General features: G+C 38.4%; 1 protein-coding gene and 1 long non-coding RNA gene across 2 annotated transcripts in view; one reads left to right on the top strand and one right to left on the bottom strand.

Annotated features, from left to right (window-relative positions):
* Positions 1–12,367, top strand: part of LOC108413126 — a 205,492-nt gene that overhangs the window by 161,826 nt on the left and 31,299 nt on the right. The gene's annotated exons all lie outside the window — the stretch shown is intronic.
* On the bottom strand, positions 8,320–10,271 carry LOC108414915. The gene is made up of 5 exons (XR_001856939.2): positions 10,205–10,271; positions 9,445–9,533; positions 9,248–9,358; positions 9,055–9,163; positions 8,320–8,613 (listed from the first exon to the last, which is right to left on the bottom strand). It is a non-coding gene; the product is annotated as an uncharacterized LOC108414915 (long non-coding RNA).

Below are 12,367 nucleotides of genomic sequence, written 5' to 3'. Positions count from 1 at the left end.
AACCAAAAGGAGTCCAAAAGGAGTTTTGCCAGTTTATAGGATGAAACCATTTTTATGGTAATGAAGGAAATATGAAAAACAGAAATTAACACAGAAAAATCATGCTAAATATGAAAAGTTTTACAAAAGTGAAATAAAATAATAATAAAAAAAGACTTGGGAGCCTTTAGAGCGCCCATCACCCCAGAATCGAGAGAGCTATCAATCTGTCCATCCTTTCCATGGCCTTTTCCTCCCAATAAGAACTGAGTCCTGTGTCTTCTCCAAAGCCACACCCCCTTCCCCTCTCTCTCTCTAATTTTATAACCCCCAGACCCTCATCATCAATAAGCGTTGAAATGTCGTCAATTGAAATGATAGTCGCCCCTCTAATCTATTTGTGTGTAGGTTTTGTGCATCTTATATATGTGTGTGTGTGTGTGTGTGTATGTGTGTGTAAGTGTGTCCTGATATCTTCCCCTTGAGCCCAACAGCCTTGAACATTGCACAGATAAGCTTTAGGCACAGAAGAACTACTCTAAACCCACACAGTGGCACATTTTAAAATAACTCCTGTAATGATTATACTCCTCTACTTTCACACCAACCATCTCCTTGTCCACCTTCACTACATCCATAAACCTTCTCTGAGGTCTACCTCTTCTCCTTCTGCCCGGCAGCTCCATCTCCAACATTCTTTGACCAATATATCCACTATTCCTCCTCAACACATGTCCAAACCATCTCAACCTGGCCTCTCTGGCTTTATCTCCAAACTGCTCCACCTTCACTGTCCCTCTGATCTGCTCATTTCTAATCTTGTCCATCCTTGTCACTCCCTTCTGATTCTTTTTAAAACCATTAAATAACATATAGCTGGAAGGGCAAGATCCCCAGATCCCTTACAGCATGCGCTGGTCCCCCGGAGCCCGATGACACTCACTAGAGCTGGCAGGGTGGTGGGGTCCAAACTAAAAGTGAGGGCAAACCCAAGCGAGGATGGCAAGGAGAGAGCGGCGAGTGAGTGGAAGACGGCACACAACCTTCGGATGCGAGTGACGGCAGGAGGAGTACATCAGCCACGAGAGAGGGGACGAAGATGTGTTTTTAGAGATAGCGGACATTAGCTACCAGAAAATATGTAGAGTGACTGAATCAAATGGCACTTGTGCAGCTGAGAGTCTTACGACGCTGACGATTTTCCTCTACTACCACCCCCATCTTCGACGAGGGAAGGTGTTTCTGATTAGGCAGCGTGTCTTGAGGCTTAACAGTATGAGCCTCTGATTCAAGCCGCCGAAGAGTTAACGTAGTGCCAGAGAATGAGCATTGAGTGGCAGAGGCATCCAAACGGTAGAACATTCCCTAAAAACAGGACAGCTAGCATCGAATTATCTGTTCAGCAGGTCTATATTCAATATAACCCATGTCCTGATTTCTTAGATGCACTGACTTCCGAATAAATAAAGTGGATTTCTTTGAACTCTGTTTCATTCAGTTTGACATCAAGGTCGCAGGCTTCATCACCGGTCAGCCAGCATTTGCTGCAGTGGTCCTAAATTGCACTTACTGATGTTACATCCGATTCAGTTCCCACTCAAATTCATGTTCCCTATAAATGGAACACTCAGTTGCACAAACTCACTGAACAGAAATCAAAGGCAAGCAATGCTGGAACTACAGAAAGAGGGAAAAAAGTTTGAGAAAGTCTGTATGGATGAAAGACTGACACAGGCGGTAACAATGGCCATTTAACACTAACCTTTCCTGAACTTTTTCGCTTTCCCTAGGTCCAGTGTTGCTTGCCATTTATTTCTGTTCAGTGTGTCATGCCCATGGGTCCAAATTCTAAAGGGAAACGTGAATTGGATGCAAGGCCGGCAGCTTTATGGAGACTCGCAAGAATCCTCACTTAATCGGTCCAACATTATTACAAATAAAAGCTTAGGTTAACTGGTACAGGCAGCTGGCATATCACGGCCTTGTAAGGTGGAGCTATATATATATATATATAACTGATTAATGTTTCACATACAACAGTGCACCAAATCCACCTATTATGTTCTTTATGATGATATCTATGTTATGCTCAGAAAAGCATGTTGTAACATACTGTGACTGTGACTTGTCTATCCCTAGTCAGAAGCATTCCTCCATAAGCCCTGTGACTCTTACAATCACATAGAATCGACTGCCAAAAACATTTCCACAACATAGCTTAGTCACACAGCATCTGCAGACCTAAATACTCCCAAGTGTGAGGGGAAAAACATTTCCATTAAAATGGAATTAGAAAACACATCTGCCTTTATAAAGTGCATTATAAAGATAACTATGCACTATTGCAGTCAAGAATGTTGATAGAAATGACTAACACTAAATGTAAACTGGTCAAAGCAAGTTGTTGCTCATTCTGTTTAAAAAGAAAGACAGAATGAAAGTTAGAAACCATTTAACTATTCAAAACATGTACTGGTCAATCTCAGGCTGCTTTATTTAATTTTTTACAAGGTTTCTAAGCTGAAGATGGTTACATTTTTCTCAGTCCTGTTACCAAAACTCATGTGACATTTAAAAAGCATATTTAATAGACTGGCAACTAATTCCTTTGCTTTTCCCTCAAAAAAGTGTTTATTTTAAAGAAATGATTGACTACATGTTCAAATAATTGATATTTATGACTAAAAAATCACTATATATGCATGCACGTTGTATTTTTCTAAAACATGCAAAGCCATTTTTATCTTTTCAAGAAGACCCAAACCTAAAATTGATCAAATTGTTTGTCATGTAATTTATTAAACAAATGGATAAATGATGGACCAAACATAATTGGGAAAAAGTGGTTTATGTTTTTTTTTTATAGAAAAAATAATCATGTAACAGGACTGAACACTGGGTAACAGGAATGAACACTGGGTAACAGGACTGAATAATGGGTAACAGGAATGAACAATGGGTAACAGGAATGAACACTGGGTAACAGGACTGAACAATGGGTAACAGGAATGAACAATGGGTAACAGGACTGAACAATGGGTAACAGGACTGAACACTCGGTAACAGAGACATGTGTGCTTGTGTGTGTGCGTGTGTGTGTGTGTGCGCGTGCGTGTGTGTGTGTGTGAGAAAACAAACTTGTCAAGCCTTTTCTAAGAGATCTTCTCTAGTGTGGCCCAGAGCTCTTTTTCGATTTCCATATAGCCGTCCTGTGACTGGCCTCAGGGGTGGGATGATACACAAAACATCCTCAAAAGGTACCAAAGCAAGTCTTCACGTGCTGGCCAGAAAAATCTGTTGACCCCCATTTTGTGCATGCAACGGACCTCAACATGTGTTTCACTTGTATCTATGATGATGCCAGGGTATAGGTCACCCTCATACTTCACCACACACCGTTTGCCAACAACTTCAGCACTTTGCCACTGAACTTCCATGGCTGTGGGAGCCGTCTGTTGATGACTGAACGTGAAATGCTTTGCATTAAAGCAGTCACAGGTCAGGTTTTGCTTTGTTGTGCACAAGCAGCTGATGTCCCTGTATGTCAGTTCTCCTTGGGCTAGGGTCACTGCCTGATGCATCCTCATGGTGGATGGAATTGGTGGCACATCACTGGGCATCTCCAAAACTGCTTTCTCAACTGCTTCCTCGGTGACAAAAAACAACTTGATTGTTGTTTCTGCCTTTTGCAACACAGCATACAGCTCTGAAGCATTAGGAATGTCTGTCCCTTTGCTGACCAGACTGTCAGCTCTCCTCTTCAGGGCTCCTCCCACACCATCTGGAGCACCCTTCCCATGGCTCGCCTCAAAGAAGTTCCACGTCCCAGCAGTGAATCCTCGTCTGAACAGCTCAGTACAAAACGTGAAAAAATTCCCTCGCTGTCTATACTGAGTGCATGGGCCATCGCTGTAAAAATGGATTGTGGAGACCTCTGGATGTGCACTCTGCACGTAATTAAGCACTGGTGACAAGTGCTGCCAAATTGCTGGTGGGCCCTTTTGTCTTGAGGAGGACACTGTACAGAAGGACATCTGGCGGGGGGATGTATGTACATAAAGCATATTTTAATATCAATATTTCTGTACTATACTTGCAGAGGTAATTTTTGGAAAAGTCAACATGAATTAGACATTCATGTGCTTTCAAGCCATGTCTCAGTGCCCTGTAATGGCTATGACATTCTTGTGTTCCTTATCCACTATTGCCCACTGGAGATAAGTCACTTGACTCTCTGCATTGTACTGGTTGGAGAATGGGCAAGAAAGGTCCTTGCATTCAGAACATTCTCTGTACATGCACCTAATGTTTTCTGTGTCACATGTGATGACTTTCACAAGGTCAGGCAGATTGACTGTGCTGATCACTTTCAAGTGGTGCAGCTTCTGCACAATAAAACACAGATTCTCATGCATCTTGCACATGCATGTGTCCCGGTCACTCAGAGTCGGATGAATAACCCAAAAAGTTCGAAGCAAACAGAAGAGTGAGTAAGAGATAGAGCTTTCTTCTTCAGCCAAAAACGTCATGTGCAAATTTTTCATGGTATCCAAAAGGAACTGTTTTTGCTTTTTGTTTTTCTTCCAAGTGATGGTCTGCCTCTTTCCAGTTGTGATGCGACTCACATCATCCCTCGAGTAGAAAGCTCTCACTCTGCTTAACAAACTATCTCTAACCCTGTTGTTCTGCTTTCGCTGGTAGGTGCAGTTAATCTTCTCATTTTTCACTTTTCTTTGAAAAGCCCAATGAATTTTGAGCCAATTGTTGCAGCCTGTACTTTTTCAGAACTTTTCCTGTTGTTATTTTTGAAATTATTTGCCTTTCCCTTTCCCCCTGTGCTGCTTTGGATTTGTTTCGGATGTCCTCTACCAGAGCCTCATGAAACAAAAGAGTCTTCTGAATGGTTGCACGTGGAAGCTGTCTCATCTGCCTTTTTACTTTTGTGCGTGGAGAAGCATTGTTCTTTTTAATGCACTGGACTTGTTTCTTGTTCTTTTCTATTTTTTGGGTTTGTTTCTTTAACAGAACCTGTAATTCTTGAATTTGCTTCTGAAGGTTCTTTTGTGTTTTTCGTCTTCTTCTCTGCCCTTGATTATGTTGCTAAAACACACATGTGAATCACATTAATTAACACATTGCAGTTGTTAAAATGTACTGTTACGCTATCTCTGTGACCTGGTAAGTAGAATTTCATACTGTAATGCAATCATGTCTATTTCTATTAGCTAATTTCTAAATACATTCTAACATTTGGTTGTTGCACGACTAAGTTTGCCAAATTAAAAGTTGGAAACGTTCCATGGGAATTAACTGGAATAAACTAGAAATTTGCAAAGTTGTAGGTTAGCCTTTAACAGGGAACTTCTATGTAGTTGAATTCCTTCCCTGCACTGGTCGTTCCTCTATCACATGCATCATTTCTACAATCCTGCTCACTACAATCAGAATACTGGCCTTAATATATTTGATCTATGGCATTAAAGTTTAACCAGCAAAAATAACTCAATGTATTTATACCTAGGCTACCTAACAGAGATGTTAAATGAAAGCTAGCCAACGCCATTTTATTGACAGTTTGAGTCTGGTTCTGCTTGAGGTTTCTGCCTTCAAGGTTTGCACAACACTTTATTACATTGCAACAAACTCACACACATGCTCTGCTGCCTCCCTTGCACACTTTACCCATTTCATAACTACACCTGGAAGTGCTTGGTTGTGGATCTACAGCTTGCACTGGTGATAACTGGGGACTGTGTGGAGGGGTGATGAGGTGTTGTAGAGCTTCTTTCCTGTCCTTGATTCTATGGTATGTTTCTCTCCACTTTTTGTGTCGTCTGCGCTTTCCTCTCTCACTTAGGTCATTGATCCTTTTCTTCCTGCCTGATTCTACGTCCTCCCTGTATTTTTCTCGTTCCTTCTCTAAATATCTTTCTCTCCTCTCTGGGTCAGCATCACGTCGAGCACGGTAGCGTCCCTGCTTTTCTGCAGCCCTTAGTGGTGGATTGGCACCCTGTAAATATCAGGGGTGATAGTGGGAAAAATTCCTGAGCCTGAACTTTTTTTCTCTGCTCGGGAGGTGAGCAGGGTGGGGGTGCTATGCATGCGACACACTTAACACATAACTTGTTGGCCCCTGGGCGCAGATATACGTCTATGTATAACCCTGATCTTCATTACTGTCAAAGAGTTTTTGCTTTTGAATGAGTCCCTTCAATGATAGATTGTGTTGAATTTTGTTGAAATACATGAACAACATTCAGACATGAGATAAACAAACCCAATATAAGCCTATATTTCAGAAGCTTGTGCAGATTACCAGAACTGTTGGGACTAGCAGGCCTGTTCAGGAATCCATACCTGTTTTTAACTAGTCACATACCTTATTGCTTCTACAGCATCGGAGACTACAGATACTACAGCCATACCAAGAACGGTCAGCAGGTGGCAATAACAATACTCCAATACTCCAAAGTAAACTAGGAATTGATTAGTAGCCTAACCATTGACTAAATGACATGAACAAGGACACATTCATTTCTTTTAAAAATATAATAGCAAACTATGCAGCATTTATTTTAAATATTTTAAGTATTTTAAATACTGAGTTTATGCGTTTGGCGTTGACAGTGGAAAACAATTCGCACGTGTATTTCCCGGGATTTCCTACTGAATCTATCAATTTGTTTGGTCAAAGCAAGTCCCGCCCCCCCTGTTTCTGACTGGCTTAATGGCTAGTAGGCTCGGCCTTGGTGTTGGTTACAGTGAAACCTGCGCATGTCAGATCAAGAGAAGCGTCAGATCCTATGGTCAGATCACGAGGCCAGGGGTCGGCAACCCGCGGCTCCGGAGCCGCATGCGGCTCTTTGATCCCTCTGATGCGGCTCAGCTTTTGAAAATAATGAATTTAATTAACGTATATTATTTTTGAGACTTAAACAAATGTTCGGGCGGAATATCAGAAACGGCCGGTATTTAGTTTCGGTTCGCTTGACTGACATGTCGGCGTCGTCACGCCAAATCACCCGTCTCCATGATGCCAATTGCCTTCAACTTGGGAATGATGGTAGCCTCCCATCTTCTTAAGAACAAATCTCCCTTTTCCTCATACATTTTACCAAACTCTGTATCAAGCTTTTAGGAAACAAAAAAATTAGACATTTTAATTTAAGTAACATGATATTACCAGCTATAACACACACGGTCAACTGAGTTCCTAACAGTTAATTAACTAAATTAACCGACTTCTAGAAATTCATATCACCTCCATGAGTGCACATGGTATTAAGCTAAGCTGTGTTATATAATAACCCTTAATAATATTATTAAGTTATTTACATCACACATGGCACAAAACTGACAGTGAGCCCTACTGAAAAAGCATTTAAAAGTAAGGAGACAAAACGCACTGTACTGTACCTACCAGAGTTGGCATATCCAAGAAGCGTGGGTATTCCTCAAAGATTTCAGACAGGGAGGGGGAATGTTTGGCTATCCATGATCTGCGCCAGGTGAATGTTTTCTGCATTGCTGCTTTGATCGAGGAAATGTTGTCTGTAGAAGGCCTAAGCCTTTTCATCAAGTTGATCCACTCAGTTGTCCCACTACCATCTTCCTCCTCCTTGTCTGAATTAGGTCCATCTTCACTGCGTCGCTTGTGTGCCTTATAACGCCGCTGACCATCTTCTAGCTTTCGACGAATGTTGCGCAGTCTCATTTCCAAAAATCCAGAATGAGAATCTGGATCGTAAAAGTGCTCCTGGCATAAAATAAGTCAAACGCATAACAGAAAAAAAACAGTAATAGCAGCTACTGGTAAGACAATGTTGTTAAAAGATACATAAGAGTAACATACATCTGTGGAAAAAAATATTTTAAAAAAATGTTATACTAGAGCTAAAGACAAATGTACGAAACAAATCACATTAAAAATACAAATAAGTAGATGCCACTTCAATTACTTTTTACTTCTGGCATTTAACTGCAGTACAACATTAAGAAATAAAAAAAGGCATTTGAAAAAGATGCTAGGGACACTGTTGCGTTTGTTAGTTTTTAAGTTTTTAAGGATTTTTTATTTAAGCATTTTAGTGTCTAGTTTTTAAATTTAATTAATTTACACAAATACACAATTGAAATGAGAAAACATCTGAAGCAGTTTTATTACTATTTAAATTTGAGCAGATGCTTATCAGTTAACCACAACATAAATAATATAACATGCATGTGCAAGAATCATGTTCAATTTTAAAAACAATATGAAAAATATTATGTAGTAAAAAAAACAACATTTTTTCCTTCATTAATTACAGGGGTGATAGTGGGAAAAATTCCTGAGCCTGAACTTTTTTTCTCTGCTCGGGAGGTGAGCAGGGTGGGGGTGCTATGTATGCGACACACTTAACACATAACTTGTTGGCCCCTGGGCGCAGATATACGTCTCATATAACCCTGATCTTCATTACTGTCAAAGAATTTTTGCTTTTGAATTAGTCCCTTAATATAGGCCTAATATAGTTGTGTTCCATGGCTGAGTTTATACGTTTCGCGTTGACACTTGAAAAAAATTCGCACGTGTATTTCCCGGGATTTCCTACTGAATCGATCAATTTGACCACTACACTGGTCACACTGCACCTAAAAGAGAAAGCAAAATGTAATCAGAAATGTAAAACAATGAACCATACTGCAGTGTCGCACATTTGTTTCTACTACGTTTCATTCAAATATGAAGTTCTACATTTACTACCATGCATTTACTAAAGCCCATTTTATTTAATACGTACTATTTCAACCATGCTCTTGTTGGCATCTCCTTGCAACATCGTGCAAATTACACAGTAATCTTCTGCATTCACTAAAAGCAATTTTTTTCAGACACATGAATGATTATAATATTCCTACACTGTTCACCATGCAACTAATTATTTTAGACAAGATGTTTTACAATGTGCAAGGTAAATCATGTGATCACAGTACTTTTTGCTGTAGTACTCATGAGCTTCGGCTACTAATTAAATTTGAGTGTGTATAAGACAGGAAACAAACTAAAACAAATCGTTTTCCTAAGAAAGTCACCTCGACATTTAAGGAGTGAACAGGCAATGTCCATCCGTGCAGCACTCACAGCAAGCGATGTGGTTTCAACTCCATCAATTCTACCAGTCAGAAGGAAATGTTCTGCAAACTATAAAAGAAATATTTCTTACTAAGATTAATTAATCATCATGAAAAATCCATACAGAGGAAACAGTCATTTAAAATCCTCAACCTTCAGTACTAAAACTCCACAACTACTTCCATCCCTCTGTCTGTTGTGCTGCATGGTCTTATTTGCCACTTAGCTCTCTGCGAGTTATGTGCCATTGTCTTCAGAAAGTTCCTGTTTATTAATGGACACATGACACAATACTTTACAATATTACAATATTTTCAAGAAGAATAAAGCTTCAGTTGTGACAATGTTACCTCCAGTTACGCAGAAACTTGCGCTCATATGAACATTCATTTCCAAGAGGGTCAATAAGCACCACAGTTTTTGCTGACATGTCGATAATCTAGAGTAAATAATTAGTGTGAGTATAAAATTCATACCCAGAAAATGAAATGTAATTACACACCTGTCGTGATTATTACATATTTATTATACATTGTTAATGACTCCCTGAAAGCATCCTGAGAGCCCAAAAAGTACACTTTTTTGAAGTGCATAATCATTTGTTGTTAATGAGACAGAGGTAATTGAAGTTATGCTTTTTTGTTAAATGTAATGTAACCCAATATATAGCATTAAATGAAATGGGAAATGATGATGCAGTGACCACATGAAATGGGTTATATTACACCTTCATCTGTTTCCTCGCATAGGAAAAAACCCATAGATTGACATATGGCATTAAAATGAATCAACCTGGAAAATAATGGGATAAAATTTGACTACGGTTATCTGTAGTATTTTCACAGGAAAAATTAAGCTATTAAATCTTTTTTTTATTATATTTACTATATTTTTGTTACATACATAGAATGGCTCAAGTACTACATAAAATAAAATCAAATATCTGAAGAAAGGTAGACAATTTATTTTGTTATTTTTCATTGAGCACTGATTTTAGGCTGAGAAACAAAAAAGTACTCTTAAAAATGTCTAAAGTTTTTATATATGCACTGTACAGTATTTGCAATACATACATTATAGTAAGTAAAGAGATACTTAGTTCAGACACACCACTAGAATCCAGTGTGCACCAGTGTTTACAGGACACAACCAAATGTCCTCAAATGCAAACTTCATCTGTATGAAAAACATTAAAAGCATGTTAGTGATTGTTTTACAAGTCAGCAATAATACTTTTTTGTATATTATAACTACCTTTGTAAGACATCTAAACTGTCCAGCAAACAAAGATGAAGCAATGACAGCATCCATATGGTGAACAGACTTCTGTCAACAAGAGTACAAACATAATATGTACATGTGTAAAGCAACACACCAGTAAACACATAAATCAAAACATTATACTTGCCTGTTTGTCTTTAATGAGGGACTGAAGGTATGCATCTATGACCTGCATTAAAACAAATGTTAATCGATGTAAATCTGTATATTACAAACAGCCAATTTCTTACTTCACTCTTCTTACAGCCACCCTTACTTCATCTGACAGCCAGCCATTTCCCTGTAGTGACCGAAAAGAAGTGTCATATAATTTATAGGGACTAACAACTGCTTCCACTGCTTGTCCATGATCCTTTAAAGACCAGAGCTTCATTACTGAAAATAAATTAGAAAACAAATAGTACATATAACAGAATAATAATTATATTATAATAATAAGCTTAGAAGACAAGCCAGCAGGCCAAATGTAAAGTACTGTACACTGTAAAAAATTTTAACTCTCCCCAACTTAAAATTTTCTAGTGACCCGTTGCACCTATTTTTTTTAGTTGGTCTAATTTATGTTCTGTGAGATGCATATTTTAAGTTCTGCTGACAACCCTAGAATTTTGGTCCAATTAAAGAAAATAAGTTGAGTCAATGAAATATTATCTGTGAACCAAATACACCTAAGTTGGTCCAACTACATATTTTGCATTGTGTCAGCTCCATTTCTTTAGTTCAGTTAATTATTAAGCACTATCAAAATTGACCAAACTGCCAATTTTATGCTGCATCAAGTAAATGTAAAATGTACTAAATGTAATTAAAGGAAACACTGAAAATTAAACATACTTTTTAACAAATGCATTTATTTGCAAAAATATTATTAAAAACATCAGATTTTTATAGTTAACAGTGATAAAACATCTACTAGGCATATTAAAGCTACTTTAAAACTAACAAATTACTTTTAATATGAAATGGTTCCTTTATAGCAGCATTATTGCACTTATGTCCATTTCAGTGGTATAGGTAGCAAAACTTTACAAAAATAAGTAGTAATAAAACAAACTCTTACTTTAAATACACACATTTGTGACAAATGTTGCCACTAGTGCTAGAACAGCAGTCAAACATCTGTGACATTCATGCAGAAATTAGTACAATACCTTGTACTTTAGAGATTGCAAAAGGTGGAGGCAAGCATTTTAACAAAAGTTTTAGGTTACGCTAACAGAAAAACTGAACATAAAGTGTGTGCGATTTCTAAAAATGGAATGAATATTTAACACTGAAGCTAGCAAAGAAGGAAACAACGACAATGCTGTTTAAAAAAAAAACTGCAGCATTTACGACAAAGACAAGAACGAACAAGAACTAAAACAGTCTCTTTTTTTTTTTTAAAGTGGAACAAAACCAAATCAAACCAAGTCATCTCAGCCTACATTTTAGATGGTTACTCTTAAATGAGTAGCAAACTGCTCCAAGCAGAGGTGAACTTGGACAACATAAAATAAAAGCACCGCATTGTGTGTTGTCGCAAAAAAAAGCAAACAAACAAACAAAAAAAATGCGTGTAGTGATTACATGTGCACTAACTTGTTCTATAGAGACTGCACTCTGGCTGTGCACTCGTTTCCAAGATGGAGGAACACTTTTTGGACCACTTCAAATGTATATTTTAAGTCTTTTGGATATTCTATGTTTAGTGCATACAAAAGTCCAAAGAGCAGAATGAAGGCATTAGTGTAGTCAGGCAGGTTATCCATTACTACCTCCTCTTCAAGCACAACGGCAACATTGACCACACTGGTCAGTGATCGCGACGGATCAGCACTCTCCTTCACCACTTCAAGAATTCCCATTTTCATGTTCTTTGTGTGGTCCTCCAATGCTTCAGTGTCCTGTGGAACACAAGAAACCTTGACTGACTGATGTTTTCATATCATGCATCACTTGATTAAACTGTGCGTGTGTGTATATGTGTATATATATGTATATGTGTATGTG

This window comes from Pygocentrus nattereri, chromosome 3, assembly GCF_015220715.1.
Source record: "Pygocentrus nattereri isolate fPygNat1 chromosome 3, fPygNat1.pri, whole genome shotgun sequence".
Lineage (NCBI taxonomy): Eukaryota > Metazoa > Chordata > Actinopteri > Characiformes > Serrasalmidae > Pygocentrus > Pygocentrus nattereri.
Note: the sequence above shows the minus strand (reverse complement) of the source record. Positions and strands in the feature narration are given on the sequence as shown.